The following is a 27344-nucleotide window of genomic DNA, read 5'->3' as shown; positions in this document are numbered from 1 at the left end:
AGTGGGTACTGCTTATTTGCAACAAAATGACATTGCACTACCATGCACTTGACCCCTGGTAGCTGAGTGTCATACTTAATGGCCTGGGTCAGATTCCTGGCTGTGTCAAATTTTCTCCGCTCAGGGACTGAATGTTGTGTTGGCCTTCTCATCATTATTTCATCCCCATCAACACGAAAGTTGCTGAAGTGGCACTGTGCTTACTGGCTGAGGTAGAGATTTTGAAACTTTCCTGTCTCAACTTGTCCTCTGCCTCCCTCTTAAATACTGCACACATTCATAGTTCTCCTGAGCTTCTGAATCACCATCTCCTCTTCCATTCCATGTCAGTTCATCTCCCACGTTGGAGGCCCAGGTCATGGCTCAAGATTGTGGTTCGTGTAGGATCTCCTGTCTGATGTTGAGTCCTTGCATTTACCACCTGTACTTGGTCTATTCATGTACACCTCCATGTACACACCTAGGCTGAAGCTTCACCTGGACATTTCACATAGTCCTAAGTACTCAGTTAACCCCACAGCTCTCAGTTGTCACTTCCTGTCAATTACAGAAATGTTACCGAGATCATGAAGTGGTGTACACTGAAGACATGATGGCTGATGATCATGTTGGCTTCGCATATGTTCGTGGAGGACATGTTGAACAGCACTTCTTGCCAGATGGTTGCAGTGTTTTCACTACAGAACTGATGGCCATTTATGATGCTCTTGAGTGCATCCACTCATGCCCTGGTGAGTCATTTCTCCTCTGTACTGACTCCTTGAGCAACCTACAAGCTATCAACCATTGCTACCCTCACCATCCTTTGGAGTCCATCTATGCTCTGGACTGGTCCCATCATTCAGTTGTGTTTGGGTGGACCGAAGACAAGCCTTGAGCAGCCACTGGTGAAGTACCAGTGCAGCAGCAGTGCAGTAGTGAGTCGCATATTTAGCTTTCATATTTGTTTCATAGTTTGATTCTTAATTCCTTTCCAAATGTTTGTGCACTTGCATATTTAATTACATAAAATCCTTGTACATTCTCATATTTGAGAGGAGTAACATTGCTTATCAATAGTCGTAGAGTATAAATTTATGGAGTCGTTAGATATTAGCAATAGGATGGATAGGGTGTGTGCTTGCCGTGTGTGGGCACAGGAGGAACTGGCCGTGGTCCGCGAGCAGCTGAGCGTGCTGTTGGCCACGGTCAGCCACTTACAGGCTGCTGCCTCGAGGTGCAGCCACGGTGGAGGGTCTGGCGCGTCGCTTGACACCCCAGGTGTGGCTTGCTGCGTACGCTGACTCAGCCGCCGAGGCACCTTCTAGTGTACCCGGCGCGTTGGGGCTGCCCTCACCTCAGGGTGAGTGGCAGACTGCAACGCATTTGTGTCGCTCAAGGCGGAGGGCAAATGTGGAGGCTAGCTGGCTGACCTCGCCTGTTCATCCTGTCAGTGGGCAGGTGGCCGCTCCTTCAGCAGGGCCCAAGCAGGCACACAGGGGCAAAGGCTTGTTGGTTATTGGGAGCTCCAACATTAGGTGGGTGATGGAGCCCCTTAGGGAAATTGCGTACAGGGCTGGATAGAAATCCAATGTGCACTCCGTTTGTCTGCCGGGGGGCCTCATCCAAGATGTGGAGGCAGCCTTGCCTGCGGCTATCGAGCGTATGGGGTGCAGTTGTCTGCAAGTAGTTGCTCACGTCGGCACCAATGATGCCTGTCGCTTGGGTTCTGAGGTGATCCTCAGTTTGTACAAGGGGCTGGTGGATTTGGTGAAGACCGCTGCCTTCTCATGCAGGGTGCAAGCAGAGCTCTCTATTTGCAGCGTCGTTCCCAGTGTGGATCAGGGTCCTTTGGTTTGGAGCTGAGTGGGGGGTCTCAACCAGAGGCTTTGTTGACTCTGACAGTCTTGGCTGCAGATTTCTAGACTTGGGCTATTGGGTGGGGAATTGTAGGATGCCCCTAGATAGGTCAGGGGTGCACTACACAAACGAAGTGGCTACTCGGGTAGCAGAGTACTTGGGGCATGCACATGGGCGTTTTAGGCTAGGCAGTAGTGCGAGGTGTCCTGATGAACACTCAACAATCAATGTGCAGGCAGGGAAATCAAGACACGCTCAGTGTAAAGATGCCTCAGCTATCAAGATATTAGCGGCAAATTTTCAGAGTGTTTGGAATAAAGTTCCTGAATTTACTGCTCTCCAGGAAGCGTGTGGTGCGCAAATTATTCTCGGGACTGAGACCTGGCTGAACCCTGAGATAGGAAGTTCTGAAACATTTAGTGAAGGTTGGAAGGTGTATCAGAAAGACAGATTAGACACTGTATGAGGTGGTGTCTTCAATGCAACTGACAAAAATATTGTGTCTACTGAGGTCGAAGTAGTGTGTGGTTGTGAAGTTATCTGGACACATTTAACAGGGCTAGGGGAAATAAAGCTAATTGTGGGGTGTTATTACTGGCCACCAGGTTCCACCGTGACAGTTCTAGAATCATTCAACGGAAGTCTCCATTCTGTATCACAGAAGTACCCGGATCATGCTATATTAGACGGAGGCGACTTCAACCTACCTAGTATAGACTGGGATGCCTATGGAATCATTACAGGTGGTACAGACAAGCTATCATGTGAATTACTTTTGAACATGAAACTTCCTGGCAGATTAAAACTGTGTGCCAAACAGAGACACGAACTCGGAACCTTTGCCTTTCGTGGGCAAGTGCTCTACCAATCTGCCAGGAAGTTTCATATCAGCGCACACTCCACTGCAGAGAGAAAGTCTCATTCTACTTTTGAACACATTATCCAAAAACTGTCTTCAGTAGCTAAATCGACAGCAAATGCGTAATGGAAATACTTTAGATCTGGTAGCCACGAACAGACCAGACCTCATAGACGGTGTCATTGTTGAGGCAGGGATTAGTGATCATGATGTTGTCATTACAACTATGGTTATGAAAGTTAAAAAGTCAGTCAAGAAGGCTAGGAGAGTATTCTTACTAGAAAGAGCTGATAAGCTGTTGTTAGCATCCCACTTAGTAAATGAATAGACTTCATTTACTTCCGGTACGATGGACGTAGAAGAATAATGGGTAAATTTTAAACACATTGTAAATCACATGTTGGACAAGTATGTGCTGAAAAAGTGGGTTACGGATGGGAAAGACTCACTGTGGTTTAACAGCGCAATTCGGAGAATGCTCAGGAAGCAAAGGCAGTTGCACTCGCGGTACAAGAAAGATGGGGAGAATGAGGACAGGAAAAAGTTAGTAGAGATTTGTGCTGCTGTTAAGAGTGATGCGCGAATCATACAACCACTACCACCATCATACCTTAGCAAAAGATCTTGCTGAAAACCCAAGGAAATTCTGGTATTATGTAAAATCAGTAAGCAGGTTAAAGGCTTCCATCCAGTCACTCACTGATCAGTGTGGCCTGGCAACGGGAGACAGCAAAACAAAAGCTGAAATTTTAAATTTAGCATTTGAGAAATCTTTCACACAGGAGGATCGTACAAACATACCGCTGTTTGAGTCTCATGCAGACTCCCATATGGAGGACATGGTGATAGACATCCCTGGGGTTGTGAAGCAGCTGAATGGGTTGAAAATAAATAAATCGCCAGGTCCTGATGGGATTCCAATTCGGTTTTACAGAGAGTACTCCACTGCATTGGCTCCTTAGTTAGCTTGCATTTATCACGAATCTCTTGCCCAATGTAATGTCCCGAGCGACTGGAAAAAAGCGCAGGTGACGCCTGTATATAAGAAGGGTAGAAGGACGGATCCTCAAAATTACAGACCAATAGCCTTAACATCAGTTTGTTGCAGGATTCTTGAACATATTCTCAGTTCGAATTTAATGAATTTCCTTGAGACAGAAGTTGCTGTCCATGCATCAACACGGCTTTCATCGCTTCTGCGAAACACAACTCAACTTTTTTTCACATGATATCTTGTGAACCCTGGATGAAGGGTATCAGATGGATGCCATATTCCTTTACTTCCGGAAAGTGTTAGACTCGGTGCCCCACTGCAGACTCCTAACTAAGGTAAAAGCATATGGGATTGGTTCCCAAGTATGTGTGTTGCTTGAAGATTTCTTAAGTATTATAACCCATTACATTGTCCTCGATGGTGAGTGTTCATTTGAGGTGAGGGTATCATCTGGACTGCCCCAGGGAAATGTGGTAGGTCCGCTGTTTTCTATCTACATAAATGATCTTTTGGATAGGGTGGATAGCAATGTGCAGCTGTTTGCTGATGATGCTGTGGTGTATGGGAAGGTATCGTCGTTGAGTGACTGTGGGAGGATACAAGATGACTTGGACAGGATTTGTGATTGGTGTAAAGAATGGCAGATAACTCTAAATATAGATAAATGTAAATTAATGCAGATGAATAGGAAAAAGAATCCTGTAATATTTGAATATTTCATTAGTAGTATAGTGCTTAACACAGTCACATCGATTAAATATTTGGGCGTAACATTGCAGAGCAATATGAAGTGGGACAAGCAGGTAATTGCAGTTGTGGGGAAGGTGGATAGTCATCTTTGGTTCATTGGTAGAATTTTGGGAAGATGTGGTTCATCTGTAAAGGAGACCGCTTATAAAACACTAATATGACCTATTCTTGAGTACTGCTAGTGTGTTCGGGATCCCTATCAGGTTGGATTGAGGGAGGACATAGAAGCAATTCAGAGGTGGGCTGCTAGATTTGTTACTGGTAGGTTTGATCACCATGCGAGTGTTACGGAAATGCTTCAGGAACTCGGGTGGGAGTCTCTAGAGGAAAGGAGGTGTTCTTTTCGTGAATCACTACTGAGGAAATTTAGAGAACCAGCATTTGAGGCTGACTGCAATACAATTTTACTGCAGCCAACTTACATTTTGCGGAAAGACCACAAATATAAGAGAGATAAGAGAGATTAGGGCTCGTACAGAGGTATATAGGCAGTTATTTTTCCCTTGTTCTGTTTGGGAGTGAAACAGGGAGAGAAGATGCTAGTTGTGGTAAGAGGTACCCTCTACCATGCACCATATGGTGGATTGTGGGGTATGTATGTAGATGTAGATGCAGATGTAGAATCCCAGACAATGAGCTTGCTGACAGGCTGGCCAAACAGGCTATGCAGAAACTGCTTCTGGAGATGGGCATCTCTGAATCTGACCTGCATTCTGTCTTAAGCCACAGGGTGTTTTGGCTTTGGGAGACTGAATGGCATAAAAGCACGCACAACAGTCTACATGTCCTTAAGGAGACTACAAATGTGTGGAAGTCTTCCTTGCAGTCCTCTTGCATGAAATCAGTTGCCATCTGCTGGCTCCGTATTGGCCACATGTGGCTAATGCTTGGTTGCCTCCTCCATCGTGAGAACTGACATTGGTGTCACTGTGGCCCACAAATGATGGTCATCCACCTCTTGCTGGAATTTTAACTTTCCCAGAACCCTACCTTCGGTGTTGGGTGTCAATGCCTCAACAGCAGCTTTAGTTTTATGTTTTATTCGTAGGGATGGCTTTTATCATTAGATCTAAGTTTTAGCCCGTGTCCTTTGTCCCTCTGTGTCCTCCACCCTAGTGCTTTCATGGTGGAGGTTTTAACATGTTGTAGAGTGGATGGCTTCTTGGCTTCTCCTTTCTCTCCTCGTGGTCAGCAAGCCATGGTAATCTGGTCTCTTGTTTTCATATCTTCATGTTTCTTGCATCTCTCTCTCTGGTTTTCTTGTCCAGTTTTGTCAATTTTAATGTTTGTTGTCCTTCTGTCATTCCTGTGGTTTTCTCCTTTGTTCCAGGTATGTTTTGTATGTCTCTATTTTACTCCCACCCTTATGGAATTACTTTAATCAGAACGAGGAACTGATGACCCAGTAGTTTGGTACCTCACCGTCTTTTAAACCAACCAACCACCCAACCAGTTCGTTAATGGCAACAGCTAGTCTGACATGCACTAGAATGTCAGGTATTGTTGTTCTAATTACTTTGAGATTCTAAACAGGGTGGGTATAATGCAATCACAGTACTGGATGCAGCATTACATGCTCATCTTTGTGTGCAATGTGTTAATTCACTTTGTAGATGAGCTATCATAATTCTTTCTGTAGGAAATTGAGACGGTTTTGTGAAGTCTGCTAGAAGAGTGAGTGTTTTTTCATAAGAGGTCCATGGTGGACACACAAAGTTCTTTATAAGCTGTACACACACCTAAAAGAAAACATTTCAGGGATTATTCTCCGTGACATAAGGGAGCAATATTTATCATTGGGTGCCAGTGGTTTACAAACCGTTACTTTATGGGTGGTAAACTGTTCAAAAGTGCTGGACACTGCATACTTGAAGTTCAGTAAAAAGTACTGACTCAAAATATCAGCCTTGTTCTGTTACTGTGGTAAATCACTGAAACAGGAAATCCACAGTTTGACCAATTCTTTTGCAGTGGTTTTGGCAGTACTTGTGTAGCCTCAAACCTCTACGTTTCTCATTTTATCACTGAAAGAATAAAATTTTAACCATTAGAATTGGGAAGGGGCCAAAAAGTCTAATTGAATGTGGCAAAAGTGGCACTTTGAAATAGAATACAATAATGGCAGTCATGTTTCTGCATCCTATCCTGATTTTGAATGTTGTCAGGCAGTGCATACTTACATCAGATTTGCAGTCTTTCCTTGCGTTTGGCCAGATGAAGCAATCTGTGACAAGATTGGCTCATGTAATTCACTGAAAATACCTCATCTTGAGGTGGGTGGCACCAGTGGATGAGGACAAGTTTGGGAGATGTCACATAGAACTTGTTTTGGAGAGACAGGTATGTCATGGCCCTCAATGTGCAATCCTGTTGTTTCACCATGTAAGAGCTTGTGAAACTGTGAATTCTCTAGTTGTGTTCTTGAAAGTTTGTCAAAACCAGTATCAGTTGACTGTTCATCCATGAAAGGAAATTTGTCATGACATTCTCAACACAGTACTACTGATTGATATCTGTAGTGAATTGCCTGATGAAAACGAAATCATGGAAGTACCATGGGCAACTTTCTTTTTCAAGGCAACTAGAAACATTGAGGTTGGCCATTCCAGAGGCTCGTGCTGCTACTAGTTAAAGGGAAAGACATCATTGGGAATATTGTTCTACTGCAAGAGCTTAAAACCAGCCTCATGGATTGAGTGTTGTTAAGTGGTGATGTACATTATTAATATCACTTAAGTCTAAAATTATAATATGTAATACTCTTGTGTAACAATAACCATCTTCAAAGACACAATACTAAGAGCTATAATATCCTACAGTGTTCATAAATACTCCTGTAGCTCAGGAAGATGATGATGCAACCCACTGAAGATTTTTCTTTGCAGCAAGTTTTTTATGTCACTACATCACACTTAGATACATGTTGGCCATGGAAACTGTAAAATCACTTCACTCTTATTTTATTGGACCTGTTGAACAAGAAGTGAGCATATTTCTGGAGATTAGAAATCCAGTCATTACTGGTGATGTAATCTGAATCTGCCATCTTCATATTGCACTTACCAGGTTTACCCACGGTTCCTTTACTCCACAACGAGTGCCCCCCTCCCCCCCCCCCCCCTTCCCAACACACCTTTGTAGTTCAGGGCTCTCCTCATGGTGTTCCATATTTTGCTGGACTACCCATGACTTTAGATCCTAAACACAAAGTATATCTGCCCACTTTTCTTGTCCTGTATGTTAGAGCAAGGTCCTCATGTGGTTACATCTGCCCTCAGTTTTTTTCACAAATTTGTTTAGTCCTCTCAGGTTTAAGTACATGAATTTCCCCCCCCCATTGGTGTTGCCACTGGTCATGGAGGCATTGGCATTTCCTCCACACCAGCCAGGTGTCTGTTATTCCCTACTTTTGTCTGGTCTTTAGTGCCATTTTGTTCCCCCTCCTCTTCCTTCTGTCCTGACAGTCATTTTACTACATTGTTTCCCCATTTTTCCTTACCCTTGACTGGACTGTGCTGGTAATTCATCCCTTGGGTTCTGCTACCTTAGGTCACAGGACCAATGATCTAATTTTTCATCCCCTCCCCTCACCAACGGTCATCATAAATGTGATAATTATGTAAAATACTCAGTGACAACGAACCACGTGTCTTCTTGTTTGTAGTAAGAGTGGAGGACTGGGCTGCTGCAAAAATTGTGAAGTCCATGTAGCACAGTATTTAATTTGTGAATGACTTAATAATCTTTTGTGCAAAGTCCACAGTGTGCAAGAAAGACGAGAGTAGGTGACCATGCATGGCTATATTAGATGACTGCATACTGCAATGCAAATGTGCACAGCAACACCATATGTGAAGCACGAGGTGCAACATGATCAAACATAAGTCCCTATCTGTCTGTAGTGGTTTGTAGGAAAGTGATATTTGTAGCTAAGGTGACCGAGGAGGTTGGTAACTGGTGCACACAGTTCAGTGTGTGGAGGATATTGCTGATACCAACAGCACTGGACAAGAAAATGTTACTATCATATTAACCTGAAGGCAAGAGTTGTAGTTGTTGCTGTGGAGCACTGAACTCATTGTATAAGACTGTCATAGAACTTTCTCTTTAGTAGAGTATGAAGGTTGTGTGAGGGCAACCTTGCTGCAGTAAGCAAGATGAGTTGAATGTGGAATAGTTTGTATCTGATAGCATTGTTCAGTGTGAGGTCACCAAAGTAGAGAAGAAATAGATGAGGATGGTAAAAATCCAATAATGGGCACAAATACAAATGATTAAAATTTATTCCAGGACACACACACACACACACACACACACACACACACACACACACACACACACACACACACACACACACGTGCATATGCAACAGTAGTCAGTAATGAACTGAGTCAAAGACTGACACCTTGCCAGAGCCATAGTGTTCTTACATTGCACAAATGCTGCTAGGCCACAGCAAGACTTACCTGAAATTTTTCTCTAGCTGATTGGTTTTTCTGCCAGTTGTGAAGATAAATGTTGCAGGGAAGAGTTTCTGTAAGTTTCTAAAAACTGACACTTGAGGGACTCCATGTCAGATTTTTTGTGTATTACAAAATTAGAAATTTTGTTAGTCTTTTTATTTAAAATTACACATTAGGTCATGGAGGTAAGAATGAATCCACCCATTTTGTGTCATACTGCACAATTATTTAGTTTCTGCTGCAGAACAGTGTGATCAGTTACACCAAAAAATTACTATGGTCAAAGAATACGCCATAAACTCATTGCTTGTTACTGACTACAGTTAGTAGTTTGTCTAGAAAGGCAAAAATATATGACTGGCTTGACCTGCTATTTCTGAATTAATGTTGTGAATCAGTCATTTGTGTATTCAAGAAGGATGTTAGTCTTCAAAGAAACAGTTTTCCAAGAATTTGGCTGAAGCCTGACAAAACTGATACCGCCTGTAGTTTCAAACTTTACATTTGGCTCCTTTTTTTGTGCAGTGGCGTAATGTTGGTAATTTTTACCTTTTTGGAATATACCACTCAAGAATTATGAATTGTAAATGTCTGTTACTAGTTCTAAAAAGTACTGCACTGGATTTGATTACAATATCTAGTATTTCATCAGCACCAGCTGAATAATTTTTGGGTAATCTTTTCAACCATAAATAATTGCCCAGGTATTATAGGAGACACGAATAGTATTCTTGCATAAATGTTTGAATCTGGTTGTGGTCTATTGCTATATTATTGTTTGTTAATCAAGTTTTGTGCTGTATTTGAAAAGTAACTGTTAAATTTAGTGGCGACTACTGTGAGGTCAGTTACTTCACTCTTATTTTCACAAAGTTCTAGGTTATTCTATTGACATTGCACTCATTTCTTTACTGATGACATCTTTCAGAAAAGGACTTCTGTCCACAATGCTGAAAAATTCAGCATGCTAAAGAGGAATTAAAAAAATATTATCCCAAACTTATTATATATTGGATGTTTCAGGAAAAGAGAAGACTAAGCATGTAATTAAGGGCAGCTTTGATGTGGGTTCCCAATATCATTACACAATGGAAACACAGTGTGCTGTGTGTATCCCATCTGAAGATGGATTGGATGTCTACCCTGCCACACAATGGATGGACTTGACACAGATTGCCATATCAGAGGCACTAAAAATACCAGAAAACAGGTAAAGATGGCAATTTCATTGCATATTCATGCATAAAAGTTCAGAATTTTGATGTAATTTGATACTGGAGGGAAGATCCTCCTGTGTACTAGAAACTTTACATAATCTATTGTACTAGAGTCTCATTTCCAAATTCCTGATGTTAATGTATTTCACTGTACCAAAACTTCAATACCAAAGATAAATTACTTTCTTTTGTGTACATTGTAATGACCTTTCCTTCCAGTGTAATTCCCACAGTATAAAGCCATTTAACAATAACCAGAAAATAAGAAAATCAAAGGTATTTGTGTAATTGCATAATATAATAGTCATTAGCTGTTTGTTGACAGAGTAAAGAGTTTATAAATGTTGCTTAAGTCTGCAGAAATTTTGCTAGAAATGATGCAGAATTTTTTTCTCAGTATCATTGCCATTTTGTTGATAGATTGTGGCTAAAGATGACCTTCCAACTATCAACTAAAAATTAAAATGTTAGGTACACAAATTTCACATAAGCTTACATAATTTTTTCATAATTTTAATGCAAGACAAATTTGTCTCAAAGGGAAAGGTTTGAAAGGCGGAGCTTGAAATGTCCTATTTGTTTAGTCTTTACTAATAAATATGTTAAATCATTATCATCAAATGCACACACATTAACATCATTAGGAAATCTCCCAGTTTACATGTTCAATATTATTTTCATGCTTTGATTAGTGTGACTTACAAAAATGAAATCTGTGCATAAAACAGGTACACAAATGAAGTGCATATATTTCGAAAATCCACTTTTACTCATTATCTATATTACAATGATATGAAATTTTATGGAAATGCTGAAGTATTACTGTGAAGTTCAACATATTTCTTTTCCTCATTATTTTAAACTACTAAATCTGGGCTGCTACAAGTAATTTATCCTAAAATGACATTCTGCATCATGATTCCATCAAAGGGCAGTAGTCAGGTGACCAACTGAAATGTTGTACTAATCCAGTTCCCAAAAACTTTACAGTATTACTATTGCCAATGGAATTTATGGTGACATAAGTATCTATAATTACGAGCATAAACTTTGTGCTTATCCCAGTACAAATTGTAAGAAAATTTCCATGTTGGGATTCCCACAACTTCTTGGAAATTTTTAGTATCCCATAAATGTATGTAGTTTGTAAATTTCCAGTCTGTGATGCTTTGGGTTATCATTGAACTACATGTAACAGAACATAGTAGCATAAAATTTGTACAGCTGTGGTATTTGATAGTTGAACATATATTTCCACATAAAACTTATCTACATAAGATAGCTTACAAACATGGAAGGCTTAAAAGTTACTGTAAAGAGCAATATCAAATGACCTATATCTCTATCAAAGAGTAACTGTAATGACAAATACTTGTCATGCAGAATGTTTATACACCACTGTACACTTCTGTTTGTGGAGACAGAATGAGATGCTGCATGGACACCCCCCACCCCCGACTTAATATCATCACAGATAAAACTTCACCTGTCACCCTCCATGCTTGCTTTCTTGAAACATGTTGTTGTGCCAGTGCAACCAGTGGTTTCAGTGGGATGTGAGGTACCAGTCTTCAGTGGTGTCTTCTTCTCTGAGGTCCCTGGTGTCTGCAGTGTCTCGTGGTGACTGCCTGGAGCCGATGTGTGTGATGTCCTTAGGTTAGTTAGGTTTAATTAGTTCTATGTTCTAGGCAACTGATGACCTTAGAAGTTAAGTCGCATAGTGCTCAGAGCCATTTGAATCATGGTGGCTGCAGCATATGGGGACATTGTCTGGTGCTATACTCCTTTCTTCTAATTTGCCTACTGCCATCCTTGCTGTGTCCAATGCATTGAAAAATGTGGGCCTGTAGCTCAAGTGCAACATTCATAGCAATACCATTTATTCTAATCTGGAATGTGCAGTCACCTCTACTAATCACCAGATTGGTCCATCATATGGTGGCTGCAACTGCTTGTGTACTGCATTATTTTGGAAGAAAATGTGTGTGCAATTCTCAAGATTTGCAAACACAAACAAGTGTCTCCCAGCCTGACTTCTAGGTGCCATTTGTCTAAGCTGGCATACGTGCCCTCATAATCTAGTGGCAAAGTCATGCACCAACTGTATCATCTGTTATACTGTGCAAGAATTCTCCTGGCAGATTTAATGTTAGACTCTAAAGTAGCTCCATTGCTGTAGACTTTAGATCACTTTTGAATGACGCCCATAGTCAAAGTAGTAAAATGGGTAGTGCTCCATCCAATTTTGCATTGTGAGGCATCCAGTTGGTAATGCAGGCATTGAATTTTACCATTTGATGCAGAATTACATGCTTGAGCAGGCCTACATGCACACATTTGAAACATTGATAAGTGGCAGAAATGTGCCTACCTGATGTGCTGTGTGAGCTTGCTTCTGAGATGCACTGCATTGCTTGACAAATGTTATTCCTTACAAGCCAAGATGAAACTTTTTACCAATCTAATAGTGACTTGTACTCTTGGATGTGCCAGATAGTGTACTGATGCAATTGCTTGTGTTCGAAAGTGTTAAAGCACAAATGGACATGCTTTCAGTCCACATAGGACATGATAAAATTAAACACCCTCTAGTAAACGCCTGCATTTCTTGACTGGAGTATGAGCTCCATACAGTGTGTGGTCATAAGTTGCCCAATGTTGCTGTGAAGGTGACAACTTGTGACCGAAGAATGCTATGGGCTGCCAACAATGCTCAACCTGTCATTGCAGTACCGTGCCAGTGGTGGTAGGCAAGGCATCGACGATAAGTGCAAGTGGAGCCTGTGCCACTACGGGGTGTGCTAACTGTGCAGCCTCTGCAATTGCTATTTTTATGGGTCTCCCTTGCTTGTCCAATGTGACATGTGGTTTGGCTTTAGTGTGCCCTAATGAAATTCATTTAGGGGAACTGTCATCAGTGCGTAATTGTGTACAAATCTTCAGTAAACATTGATGATCCCTAAAAGCCAGTGTACCTCTCAAATTGTAATAGGGCAAGGGTCCTTCTTTATGGCTTCCACTTTATCTTTCCAAGGTCAAATACACACACCAAAAAAAGTTTTGCATCACCCTGGTTCTCAGAACTCCTGAAGATAGATGTTGACTGTGGATACTGCATCACAGATACAGTCCGTTTGACTCTTCAGAGATGTCACTAAACCCTTCCAGATGTAAACAACCAACCATTAGTAGCACCTATTAGACAGCAGGAAAGAGGTACACAGCTCATGTTGCCTGTAGGTCAACCATACCTAGATGGTCAATAGTGCAGTTAGATTGCATCTGCATTGTTACTTTATGCCAGGAAGGGCTCTCAACAAGGGAACTGTGCAGGTGTCTGAGTGAACCAAAGCAGTGTTGTTCAGACATGGACAAGATACATAGTGACATGAACTGTCAATGACATGCCTTGCTCAGGTTTCCCAAGGGCTACTACTGCAGTAGATGACCACTACCTATGGCTTGGAGGGACCTTGACAGCAATGCCACCATACTGAATAATGCTTTTCATGCAGGCATAGGACGTTGTGTTAAGACTCACTGTGTGCAGTAGGCTGCATAATGTGCAGCTTCACTCCTGATGTCTATGGTGAAGTCCATCTTCTCAACCACAACACCATGCAGCATGGTACAGATGGGCCAAACAGCATGCTGAATGTACTGCTCAGGACTGGCATCACATTCACTTCACCGATGAGTGTTTCATATGCCTTAAGCCAGACAATCATCAGAGATGTGTTTGGAGGCTACCTTGTTAGGTAAACACTTTAAACACACTGTCCAGCGAGTGCAGCAAGGTGAAGGTTCCTTGCTGTTTTTGGGTGGCATTATGTGGGTCCAACGTACACTGTTCGTGGTCTTGGAAGGTGCTGTAATGGCTATACGATACGTGAATGCCATCCTCCAACCAATAGTGCAACCATATAGCAGCACATTGGCGAGGCATTCTTCTTTGTGGACAATCATTCATGTTCCCATCATCCACATATTGTGAATGACTTCCTTCAGGATAATGGCACTGCTTGACTAGAGTGGCCAGCATGTTATCCAGACATGAACCTTTGTGAACATGCCTAGGATAGATTGAAATGGGCTGTTTATGGATGATGTGACCCACCAACCACAGGGATCTACACTGAATCACCATTGAGGAGTGGGGCAATCTGGACCAACACTGCCTCAATGAACTTGTGGATAGTATGCCATGATGAATACAGGCATACATCAATGCAAGAGGATGTCCTACTGGGTATTAGGGGTACCTGTGTGTACACAATCTGGACCACCACCTGTGAAGGTCTCGCTGTATAGTGGTACAACATGCAATGAGTGGTTTTCATGGGCAATAAAAAGGGCAGAAATGATGTTTATTTATCTCTATTCCAATCTTCTGTACAGGTTCCGGAACTGTTGGAACTGAGGTGATGAAAAATTTTTTTTTTGTGTGTAAATTTACATTACATTACTCATTTTCCATGGCTCCCTTGGAGAGGAGTCTCTGGGATGTGGAAAGAATAAGTTTTTTTTTACTTGGATACGTGGATAGTGTAAAATTCTAATGCACACAGAGTTATGAGTTATGAGCTATAATCCTTGTGACGATATTTATTGATGGATTGGGAAGAGTTCTTTAATTCACTCTGAAACCAATCTTTATCACTTAAAACACCTTTGATATGCTGTGGTAAGATATTGAATATATGAATACCCAATGAATTTGACTCCTTTTTGTACTAATGCTAAGATTTTATAGCTCTTATACAGATTGTTTTTGGTTCTGGTATTAAAACAACTTTGATATGCTGTGGTAAGTTATTGAATATATGAATACCTATGTATTTGACTCCTTTTTGTACTAATGCCAAGATTTTATAGCTCTTATACAGATTGTTTTTGATTCTGGTATTATAACCATGTTTTGCACTATTTTGTGTAAAAAGACATGTTGGAAATGACAAAGGACATCAGTGAGTATACATACTGAGAAGTAGTAGTCAGAATATAAAGTTTCTTAAAGAGGTATCTGCATCATGATCTAGAACTGACAACAGATATAATTCTAATGACTCTTTTTCTGAATTTTGAAAATGTTCTCTTTGTGAGAGGAGTTTCCCCAAAAGATGATTCCATAACTCATTAGTGAATGGAAGTAGGCTGAATAAACTAACTTCTTCATTTTTAAATCGCCTATTTCTGTTATCATGCATACTGCAAATGTAGCTGAACTAAGGTGTTTCATTAAGTCTTGAGTGTGTGTTTCCCAATTTAGATTGTGGTCAATTTGTAGCCCTAAAAATTTGACACAGTCTACAACTTTAATTTCATAGTTTGAATAAATTATACTTATAGGGTCAGGTATTCTTTGTGAGGTAGTAAACTGTATGTAATGGGTCTTCTCAAAAGGACATTGGAAATTTCAGTGGTCTTTTATGTCCACAAGGAAAAAAATCACTATTCACAAAATAAAGTAACAAAAACCATAAATTTTATTTTCCCAAGTGTTTTCCTGTGCTATAAGGCTTATTTTGCAAAACATTTACAGGTTAAGTCTCCTTCTTTACACAATTTTTTTAATGCAAAAATGAAACTACATATTTTTCCTGTTCAATTGGTTTCATTGTAAGTCAGATTTTCTCAACATTCATTATATTGTAGAATATCTAACCTCCAAGTTTCACATTGTTTGAATGAAAAAAGGCAATTTTTTTACAACTCTTAGGACAGTTTCTCATATCCATTAAATATGACAACTTCAAAAATTTAAGTACTGTAAAATGGAAAGAGTAAAATGACAAAATGTGGTATGATATACTTCTCTATAGGGAAAACAAACATGCAAATTTTCGTCTAAATCTGAGAATGGATGAGAGAGCCTGGATGATGTACCATGGCATTGTCCTGTATTGAGAAAAGTGGAACTTAAACATGCCTGTCCTGTGTTAAATGGACTGTCAGATCACTATGCCCAGTCAGATTAATTTACTCAGCTTCATGTACAGTCCAGAAACAGTGAGATGTTGATTAATAGTAAAACATAAGATTTTAAAGAAAACTTACAAAAATGTTGATTGAAAATGTTGTTGGCAATAAGACCACTGATATTTCTACATATTTCTTAATGGGGTTGCATCCATTTTTGAAAGCATTTTTCTATTGTCAACACAGTAATAGAAATCCCTGACATGTATGAATATCTGAAAGAGCTATACCTAAAGCCATCACCATAAACTCTTCAAGGTACTGCAAGACCATCACAAAACAAATAACCAATTTGAAGAGTTCATTCACACATGCAGCACCCTCTCCTTAAGCATGTCAGTGTCAGACTACAGGAGCATGCTGTGATGTCTGTAGCAGATGTTTCATTGCCATAGATCATCCTCCACACAGTCTAGACTTTCCTACATCAGATTTTCGTTTGTTTGCAGGAGCAAATGTCCTTGCAACCAGGAGCTTAAATGATGTTTCTGTACTGAAACCTAGCTTTATCATGTGTTTTGATTATAGCAGATTCAAAGAAAGATCTTAACTCTGAGGTGTTAAGGGTACCTTTTATAGACATGACAATTAAGGCAGCTTAGTGATATACCGCTTTAGAGTTGCTTTGCCAATTAGTCACACCTGCATTGTTTAGAGAATGGAATGTTAATAATGTTGAAACTGATATTGTAAGGTGTGTAGATGATTTTAAGGAACTCATGGATACCATGAAAACTACAGAGAACATTCCCTTCTACACAGCATCAACATGCAAGTAAGGCGACTTGGTGGTGGTTATGGAGCAAAGATATCACGCAATACACTGGTGAGCACAGCCTGTGCATTAGCTGCATATCTACAAAACAAGCCAGTTAGATTCATAATGACACTTGAAGCAAACATGGAATCAATAGGGAAAAGGTTAGACTGTGCTATGGATTATGAGGTAAGTGTGGAATAATTACTTTCATTTCAGGACTGAAAAGATGCATTAGTCTCCTTAGTTATTCCTTATTTCTTTAGAGTTTGAGTTCTGTTTTCAGATCCTCCCACCAGAGGTTACAGTCCTCCCTCTGGAATGAGTGTGCATGTTGTTCTTCACATAAGTTGTTAAGTTAGTTTAAGTAGTGTGCAAGTATAGGGGCCTATGATCTCAGCAGTTTGGTCCCTTAGGAATTCACACACATTTGAACATTTTTCTGTTTTCAGGATAATGAATATTACCTGTAGGCTTAGAGTTTATACAGATCAGATACAAAATTTGGCTTCCACATTTGCTGCTATGCAACTGTGAGAAAAAGAGCAGAAGATATGTTGAAACTGCAACTGTTGTAGTTCATGGAGAATGTTAGACAAATTTTGTCATGTGATTCTGGGCTGTTTTTCATTGGACATTAATAGTGAATGTGAAATCATTAGATGTTAGGTAAAAATGGTTGTTCAAATAGTGCTTAGTTCTGAATGTTATTAATTACTAACTTTCAGAATTACCAGTATCTGTGTGCAAGTAACAAATGTGTAAATAAAAAGCTACAAGGGATTGATTACTTACCCCACTTTGCCCATCTTAATTGTTCTGCCATTCGTTCATCTTCATGTTAAAAATTTATAATGGGTTGCTACTGTTTGCATAAGTCAGACCTGTTTTCATTTTAAATGATGTATTGTGATGAATATTTGTCACACAATCACCTACATTTTTATAAAAAGGTCACATACCGTCTTCACCATTTCAATAAGTGGACCAACATACTTTGTGATTCTTTAATAGTTTGTCAGTACTTCAGCAGGAGCTGCTTTTTGGAGTTGCTTCACTTTCAGCATTTTCAGAAATGAATGACTAGTGGAATAATTTATAGCTATTTATTAATGAGATGCATATGTTGAGCATGAGTCAGCAGGTAGCAATACACTATGTGATCAAAAGTATCTGGATATCTGGCTGCAATTGACTTAAAAGTTTGTGGTGACCTCTATAGGTAATGCTAGAATTAAGTATGGTGTTGGCTCACATTTAGCCTTGATCACAGCTTCCAGTCTTGCAGGTGTACGTTCAATATGGTGCTGGAAGGTTTCTTGGGAAAGGCAGCCCATTGTTCAGAGTGCTGCACTGAGGAGAGGTCTTGATGTTGGTCAGTGAGTCCTGGCACAGTCGGTGTTCCCCCCCTGCGGGTCCGGGGATTAGAATAGGCCCACGGTATTCCAGCCTGTCGTAAGAGGCGACTAAAAGGAGTCCATCCCCCTCACGGGGGTAGTTAGCGCCTGCGTCCGGAGACGGACGGTTCCACGACCTATAATCGTGGTCTTTTTGGTTTTTCACTTCTCGTTTCTTCCTTCCTTTTGTTGGTTCCTTTCTTTGCTCTTCTCCACCTCACTATCTTCCTTACTCTTTCCCTTGACTTCTCCTTGCCTTCTCATTGCCTTTTTCTCCTTGCCTTCTCATTGCCTTCTTCTCCTTGCCTTCTCATTGCCTTCTTCTCCTTGCCTTCTCATTGCCTTCTTCTCCTTGCCTTCTCATTGCCTTCTTCTCCTTGCCTTCTCATTGCCTTCTTCTCCTTGCCTTCTCATTGCCTTCTTCTCCTTGCCTTCTCATTGCCTTCTTCTCCTTGCCTTCTCATTCTCTTTTTCTCCTTGCCTTCTCATTGCCTTTTTCTCCTTGCCTTCTCATTGCCTTTTTCTCCTTGCCTTCTCATTGCCTTTTTCTCCTTGCCTTCTCATTGCCTTTTTCTCCTTGCCTTCTCATTGCCTTTTTCTCCTTGCCTTCTCATTGCCTTTTTCTCCTTGCCTTCTCATTGCCTTTTTCTCCTTGCCTTCTCATTGCCTTTTTCTCCTTGCCTTCTCATTGCCTTTTTCTCCTTGCCTTCTCATTGCCTTTTTCTCCTTGCCTTCTCATTGCCTTTTTCTCCTTGCCTTCTCATTGCCTTTTTCTCCTTGCCTTCTCATTGCCTTTTTCTCCTTGCCCTCTCACTGCCTTTTTCTCCTTGCCTTCTCATTGCCTTTTTCTCCTTGCCTTCTCATTGCCTTTTTCTCCTTGCCCTCTCACTGCCTTTTTCTCCTTGCCCTCTCACTGCCTTTTTCTCCTTGCCTTCTCACTGCCTTTTTCTCCTTGCCCTCTCACTGCCTTTTTCTCCTTGCCTTCTCACTGCCTTTTTCTCCTTGCCTTCTCATTGCCTTTTTCTCCTTGCCTTCTCATTGCCTTTTTCTCCTTGCCTTCTCATTGCCTTTTTCTCCTTGCCTTCTCATTGCCTTTTTCTCCTTGCCTTCTCATTGCCTTTTTCTCCTTGCCTTCTCATTGCCTTTTTCTCCTTGCCTTCTCATTGCCTTTTTCTCCTTGCCTTCTCATTGCCTTTTTCTCCTTGCCTTCTCATTGCCTTTTTCTCCTTGCCTTCTCATTGCCTTTTTCTCCTTGCCTTCTCATTGCCTTTTTATCCTTGCCTTCTCATTGCCTTTTTATCCTTGCCTTCTCATTGCCTTTTTCTCCTTGCCTTCTCATTGCCTTTTTATCCTTGCCTTCTCATTGCCTTTTTATCCTTGCCTTCTCATTGCCTTTTTATCCTTGCCTTCTCATTGCCTTTTTATCCTTGCCTTCTCATTGCCTTTTTATCCTTGCCTTCTCATTGCCTTTTTATCCTTGCCTTTTCTCATTGCCTTTTTATCATTGCCTTCTCTCATTGCCTTTTTATCATTGCCTTTTCTCATTGCCTTTTTCTCATTGCCTTTTTCTCATTGCCTTTTTCTCATTGCCTTTTTCTCATTGCCTTTTTCTCATTGCCTTTTTCTCATTGCCTTTTTCTCATTGCCTTTTTCTCATTGCCTTTTTCTCATTGCCTTTTTCTCATTGCCTTTTTCTCATTGCCTTTTTCTCATTGCCTTTTTCTCATTGCCTTTTTCTCATTGCCTTTTTCTCATTGCCTTTTTCTCATTGCCTTTTTCTCATTGCCTTTTTCTCATTGCCTTTTTCTCATTGCCTTTTTCTCATTGCCTTTTTCTCATTGCCTTTTTCTCATTGCCTTTTTCTCATTGCCTTTTTCTCATTGCCTTTTTCTCATTGCCTTTTTCTCATTGCCTTTTTCTCATTGCCTTTTTCTCATTGCCTTTTTCTCATTGCCTTTTTCTCATTGCCTTTTTCTCATTGCCTTTTTCTCATTGCCTTTTTCTCATTGCCTTTTTCTCATTGCCTTTTTCTCATTGCCTTTTTCTCATTGCCTTTTTCTCATTGCCTTTTTCTCATTGCCTTTTTCTCATTGCCTTTTTCTCATTGCCTTTTTCTCATTGCCTTTTTCTCATTGCCTTTTTCTCATTGCCTTTTTCTCATTGCCTTTTTCTCATTGCCTTTTTCTCATTGCCTTTTTCTCATTGCCTTTTTCTCATTGCCTTTTTCTCATTGCCTTTTTCTCATTGCCTTTTTCTCATTGCCTTTTTCTCATTGCCTTTTTCTCATTGCCTTTTTCTCATTGCCTTTTTCTCATTGCCTTTTTCTCATTGCCTTTTTCTCATTGCCTTTTTCTCATTGCCTTTTTCTCATTGCCTTTTTCTCATTGCCTTTTTCTCATTGCCTTTTTCTCATTGCCTTTTTCTCATTGCCTTTTTCTCATTGCCTTTTTCTCATTGCCTTTTTCTCATTGCCTTTTTCTCATTGCCTTTTTCTCATTGCCTTTTTCTCATTGCCTTTTTCTCATTGCCTTTTTCTCATTGCCTTTTTCTCATTGCCTTTTTCTCATTGCCTTTTTCTCATTGCCTTTTTCTCATTGCCTTTTTCTCATTGCCTTTTTCTCATTGCCTTTTTCTCATTGCCTTTTTCTCATTGCCTTTTTCTCATTGCCTTTTTCTCATTGCCTTTTTCTCATTGCCTTTTTCTCATTGCCTTTTTCTCATTGCCTTTTTCTCATTGCCTTTTTCTCATTGCCTTTTTCTCATTGCCTTTTTCTCATTGCCTTTTTCTCATTGCCTTTTTCTCATTGCCTTTTTCTCATTGCCTTTTTCTCATTGCCTTTTTCTCATTGCCTTTTTCTCATTGCCTTTTTCTCATTGCCTTTTTCTCATTGCCTTTTTCTCATTGCCTTTTTCTCATTGCCTTTTTCTCATTGCCTTTTTCTCATTGCCTTTTTCTCATTGCCTTTTTCTCATTGCCTTTTTCTCATTGCCTTTTTGTCATTGCCTTTTTCTCATTGCCTTTTTGTCATTGCCTTTTTGTCATTGCCTTTTTGTCATTGCCTTTTTGTCATTGCCTTTTTGTCATTGCCTTTTTGTCATTGCCTTTTTGTCATTGCCTTTTTGTCATTGCCTTTTTGTCATTGCCTTTTTGTCATTGCCTTTTTGTCATTGCCTTTTTGTCATTGCCTTTTTGTCATTGCCTTTTTGTCATTGCCTTTTTGTCATTGCCTTTTTGTCATTGCCTTTTTGTCATTGCCTTTTTGTCATTGCCTTTTTGTCATTGCCTTTTTGTCATTGCCTTTTTGTCATTGCCTTTTTGTCATTGCCTTTTTGTCATTGCCTTTTTGTCATTGCCTTTTTGTCATTGCCTTTTTGTCATTGCCTTTTTGTCATTGCCTTTTTGTCATTGCCTTTTTGTCATTGCCTTTTTGTCATTGCCTTTTTGTCATTGCCTTTTTGTCATTGCCTTTTTGTCATTGCCTTTTTGTCATTGCCTTTTTGTCATTGCCTTTTTGTCATTGCCTTTTTGTCATTGCCTTTTTGTCATTGCCTTTTTGTCATTGCCTTTTTGTCATTGCCTTTTTGTCATTGCCTTTTTGTCATTGCCTTTTTGTCATTGCCTTTTTGTCATTGCCTTTTTGTCATTGCCTTTTTGTCATTGCCTTTTTGTCATTGCCTTTTTGTCATTGCCTTTTTGTCATTGCCTTTTTGTCATTGCCTTTTTGTCATTGCCTTTTTGTCATTGCCTTTTTGTCATTGCCTTTTTGTCATTGCCTTTTTGTCATTGCCTTTTTGTCATTGCCTTTTTGTCATTGCCTTTTTGTCATTGCCTTTTTGTCATTGCCTTTTTGTCATTGCCTTTTTGTCATTGCCTTTTTGTCATTGCCTTTTTGTCATTGCCTTTTTGTCATTGCCTTTTTGTCATTGCCTTTTTGTCATTGCCTTTTTGTCATTGCCTTTTTGTCATTGCCTTTTTGTCATTGCCTTTTTGTCATTGCCTTTTTGTCATTGCCTTTTTGTCATTGCCTTTTTGTCATTGCCTTTTTGTCATTGCCTTTTTGTCATTGCCTTTTTGTCATTGCCTTTTTGTCATTGCCTTTTTGTCATTGCCTTTTTGTCATTGCCTTTTTGTCATTGCCTTTTTGTCATTGCCTTTTTGTCATTGCCTTTTTGTCATTGCCTTTTTGTCATTGCCTTTTTGTCATTGCCTTTTTGTCATTGCCTTTTTGTCATTGCCTTTTTGTCATTGCCTTTTTGTCATTGCCTTTTTGTCATTGCCTTTTTGTCATTGCCTTTTTGTCATTGCCTTTTTGTCATTGCCTTTTTGTCATTGCCTTTTTGTCATTGCCTTTTTGTCATTGCCTTTTTGTCATTGCCTTTTTGTCATTGCCTTTTTGTCATTGCCTTTTTGTCATTGCCTTTTTGTCATTGCCTTTTTGTCATTGCCTTTTTGTCATTGCCTTTTTGTCATTGCCTTTTTGTCATTGCCTTTTTGTCATTGCCTTTTTGTCATTGCCTTTTTGTCATTGCCTTTTTGTCATTGCCTTTTTGTCATTGCCTTTTTGTCATTGCCTTTTTGTCATTGCCTTTTTGTCATTGCCTTTTTGTCATTGCCTTTTTGTCATTGCCTTTTTGTCATTGCCTTTTTGTCATTGCCTTTTTGTCATTGCCTTTTTGTCATTGCCTTTTTGTCATTGCCTTTTTGTCATTGCCTTTTTGTCATTGCCTTTTTGTCATTGCCTTTTTGTCATTGCCTTTTTGTCATTGCCTTTTTGTCATTGCCTTTTTGTCATTGCCTTTTTGTCATTGCCTTTTTGTCATTGCCTTTTTGTCATTGCCTTTTTGTCATTGCCTTTTTGTCATTGCCTTTTTGTCATTGCCTTTTTGTCATTGCCTTTTTGTCATTGCCTTTTTGTCATTGCCTTTTTGTCATTGCCTTTTTGTCATTGCCTTTTTGTCATTGCCTTTTTGTCATTGCCTTTTTGTCATTGCCTTTTTGTCATTGCCTTTTTGTCATTGCCTTTTTGTCATTGCCTTTTTGTCATTGCCTTTTTGTCATTGCCTTTTTGTCATTGCCTTTTTGTCATTGCCTTTTTGTCATTGCCTTTTTGTCATTGCCTTTTTGTCATTGCCTTTTTGTCATTGCCTTTTTGTCATTGCCTTTTTGTCATTGCCTTTTTGTCATTGCCTTTTTGTCATTGCCTTTTTGTCATTGCCTTTTTGTCATTGCCTTTTTGTCATTGCCTTTTTGTCATTGCCTTTTTGTCATTGCCTTTTTGTCATTGCCTTTTTGTCATTGCCTTTTTGTCATTGCCTTTTTGTCATTGCCTTTTTGTCATTGCCTTTTTGTCATTGCCTTTTTGTCATTGCCTTTTTGTCATTGCCTTTTTGTCATTGCCTTTTTGTCATTGCCTTTTTGTCATTGCCTTTTTGTCATTGCCTTTTTGTCATTGCCTTTTTGTCATTGCCTTTTTGTCATTGCCTTTTTGTCATTGCCTTTTTGTCATTGCCTTTTTGTCATTGCCTTTTTGTCATTGCCTTTTTGTCATTGCCTTTTTGTCATTGCCTTTTTGTCATTGCCTTTTTGTCATTGCCTTTTTGTCATTGCCTTTTTGTCATTGCCTTTTTGTCATTGCCTTTTTGTCATTGCCTTTTTGTCATTGCCTTTTTGTCATTGCCTTTTTGTCATTGCCTTTTTGTCATTGCCTTTTTGTCATTGCCTTTTTGTCATTGCCTTTTTGTCATTGCCTTTTTGTCATTGCCTTTTTGTCATTGCCTTTTTGTCATTGCCTTTTTGTCATTGCCTTTTTGTCATTGCCTTTTTGTCATTGCCTTTTTGTCATTGCCTTTTTGTCATTGCCTTTTTGTCATTGCCTTTTTGTCATTGCCTTTTTGTCATTGCCTTTTTGTCATTGCCTTTTTGTCATTGCCTTTTTGTCATTGCCTTTTTGTCATTGCCTTTTTGTCATTGCCTTTTTGTCATTGCCTTTTTGTCATTGCCTTTTTGTCATTGCCTTTTTGTCATTGCCTTTTTGTCATTGCCTTTTTGTCATTGCCTTTTTGTCATTGCCTTTTTGTCATTGCCTTTTTGTCATTGCCTTTTTGTCATTGCCTTTTTGTCATTGCCTTTTTGTCATTGCCTTTTTGTCATTGCCTTTTTGTCATTGCCTTTTTGTCATTGCCTTTTTGTCATTGCCTTTTTGTCATTGCCTTTTTGTCATTGCCTTTTTGTCATTGCCTTTTTGTCATTGCCTTTTTGTCATTGCCTTTTTGTCATTGCCTTTTTGTCATTGCCTTTTTGTCATTGCCTTTTTGTCATTGCCTTTTTGTCATTGCCTTTTTGTCATTGCCTTTTTGTCATTGCCTTTTTGTCATTGCCTTTTTGTCATTGCCTTTTTGTCATTGCCTTTTTGTCATTGCCTTTTTGTCATTGCCTTTTTGTCATTGCCTTTTTGTCATTGCCTTTTTGTCATTGCCTTTTTGTCATTGCCTTTTTGTCATTGCCTTTTTGTCATTGCCTTTTTGTCATTGCCTTTTTGTCATTGCCTTTTTGTCATTGCCTTTTTGTCATTGCCTTTTTGTCATTGCCTTTTTGTCATTGCCTTTTTGTCATTGCCTTTTTGTCATTGCCTTTTTGTCATTGCCTTTTTGTCATTGCCTTTTTGTCATTGCCTTTTTGTCATTGCCTTTTTGTCATTGCCTTTTTGTCATTGCCTTTTTGTCATTGCCTTTTTGTCATTGCCTTTTTGTCATTGCCTTTTTGTCATTGCCTTTTTGTCATTGCCTTTTTGTCATTGCCTTTTTGTCATTGCCTTTTTGTCATTGCCTTTTTGTCATTGCCTTTTTGTCATTGCCTTTTTGTCATTGCCTTTTTGTCATTGCCTTTTTGTCATTGCCTTTTTGTCATTGCCTTTTTGTCATTGCCTTTTTGTCATTGCCTTTTTGTCATTGCCTTTTTGTCATTGCCTTTTTGTCATTGCCTTTTTGTCATTGCATTCTCTGGTCTCCGCCTCGGCTTTTGAGATAGTCTGTCCTCTTTCTCCCTCTCTCTCTTCTTTTTCCTCTTCTTCCTTCCTCCCTGTGCGTGCCTGAAGGCCGACCCACGTGTTCACACGCGTAGCCGGTGACGGGGTAACGCGTAATTCCCCGCCCTGGGTAGACATGTAAGGCACGCGCGTACCCCCTGGTAAAGGCCAGGCCCGGGGAGGGGTGATTGCCTGAGCTGATACCTTCTCACCATGCCGATTGGTCCCTCCGTCTGTTTCTCAGGAGGTGTGACCTGAGGTGTAACATTCACCTAAGGCGGGAGTGCCCTCTGAGAGGGTCCCCACAAGGAAGGAGCGCGCCATCGGAGACGCTAGCAATCATGGGGGATTCCTCCACAATGGATTCTACTCCATCTCTCTCGACTTCGACCCAAAAACGGAAACGTGACCAGCCAACAATGACAAAAGTACTACCGCCTGCCCCACAGTTCCTCGTAGTTTCTCGATCTGAGGACGGAAAGGATTTTTCCTCTGTCAACCCTTTCGTTATTCAGAAGGGCGTAGATGCCATAGCCGGATCTGTCAAATCTTGTACCAGGTTGCGTAACGGCACCTTATTACTAGAAACTGAGAGTGCCTTTCAGGCACAAAAACTGCTTCGGGCCACCCTCCTGTACACGTTCCCTGTCCGGGTGGAGGCTCACCGAACTTTGAATTCGTCTCGTGGTGTAGTCTATACTAGCTCCCTCGACGGATTGACTGACGAGGAGCTTCAATCTTTCCTCGCTGAGCAGGGCGTGACGGCTGTCCATAGGGTCATGAAAAAGGTCAACAATGACCTTGTACCGACACGGACACTTTTCTTGACCTTCGATAGTGTTAAGCTGCCATCGCGCATCAAGGCGGGCTACGAGGTTATTTCTGTTCGCCCCTATGTCCCGACACCTATGCGCTGCTACCAGTGTCAGCATTTCAATCACACTCGACAGTCTTGTTCCAATGCAGCTAAATGTGTCACTTGTGGCAGGGATGCCCATGAGGGTGACTGTCCACCTCCGTCTCCTCGTTGTGTGAACTGTCAGGGTGACCATGCCGCATCCTCCCGCGACTGTCCTGTCTATAAGGAAGAACGCTGTATCCAAGAAATTCGGGTCAAAGAGAAAGTGTCCACCTCGGCTGCTCGCAAGCTATTGGCTAGTAGGAAGCCCACGCTGCTCCCAGCGGGGAAATACAGTACTGTCCTCGCCTCTCCTCGGACTACCCGGGAGGTAGCAACCCAGACATGCGATCTGACCTTCAGCACCACGGTCGTCCGTTCGGCCAGTGCTAAGATCGCGCGGTCGACGTCTCCTCTTCCTCCAATCACCCCACAGACACCAGCCTCTTCCTCAGCTTCTGCTAAGACGAAGACATCGAAGTCAGATGCACGGGCCTTCAAGAAGGAACCATCCCGTGCAGACTTCCTCCGTACCTCGACCTCCCAGCCTTCGACCGGTACTTCCACTCAACGTCCTTCCAAAAAGGCGCATAGGAAGCACAGTTCTCCTTCTCCGCCACGGTGCATTTCTTCTCCTGCGCCACCCAGCGGTTGCCGCCCCATGCCGTCATCCGTTTCGCGTGGCCGCACCGCTGGTAGCCATACATCTGGCCGTTCACCGGCGGAGGAAGCTCCCCCTCCCGGCCATCCTCCCGAGATGGCCGATGACCCTATAGACCCAATGGACGATGACTGTCCACCTACTGATAGCGACGGCAGTGCTCGCTCGAAGCCAGGCCCTAAGCGGCCTTCGAGGTGACCACTTCTCTCATCTTCCTTTTCTTACGATGGCACTTATTCACTGGAATATTCGCAGCATTCGCTCCAACCGAGAGGACTTGAAGTTGCTGCTCAGCTTGCACCGTCCGCTCGTCGTAGCCCTCCAGGAAACGAAACTACGCCCATGCGATCAAATTGCCTTGGCACACTACACCTCTGTGCGTTTTGCCCTACCCCCTGTGGTAGGTATCCCAGCTCATGGAGGGGTTATGTTGCTGGTCCGGGATGATGTTTACTACGATCCCATCACGTTGCACACCGGCCTGCAGGCAGTTGCCATCCGCATT

At 40.9% G+C, this 27344-nt stretch overlaps 1 pseudogene; it reads left to right on the top strand.

Moving 5' to 3' along the window:
• The window catches only part of LOC124711114, a 206826-nt pseudogene that overhangs the window by 142692 nt on the left and 36790 nt on the right, over nt 1-27344 (top strand).

The sequence above is a fragment of the Schistocerca piceifrons genome, chromosome 8 (genome assembly GCF_021461385.2).
Source record: "Schistocerca piceifrons isolate TAMUIC-IGC-003096 chromosome 8, iqSchPice1.1, whole genome shotgun sequence".
In the NCBI taxonomy this organism is placed as follows: Eukaryota; Metazoa; Arthropoda; class Insecta; order Orthoptera; family Acrididae; genus Schistocerca; species Schistocerca piceifrons.
This window is presented reverse-complemented; position numbering and strand designations above follow the sequence as displayed.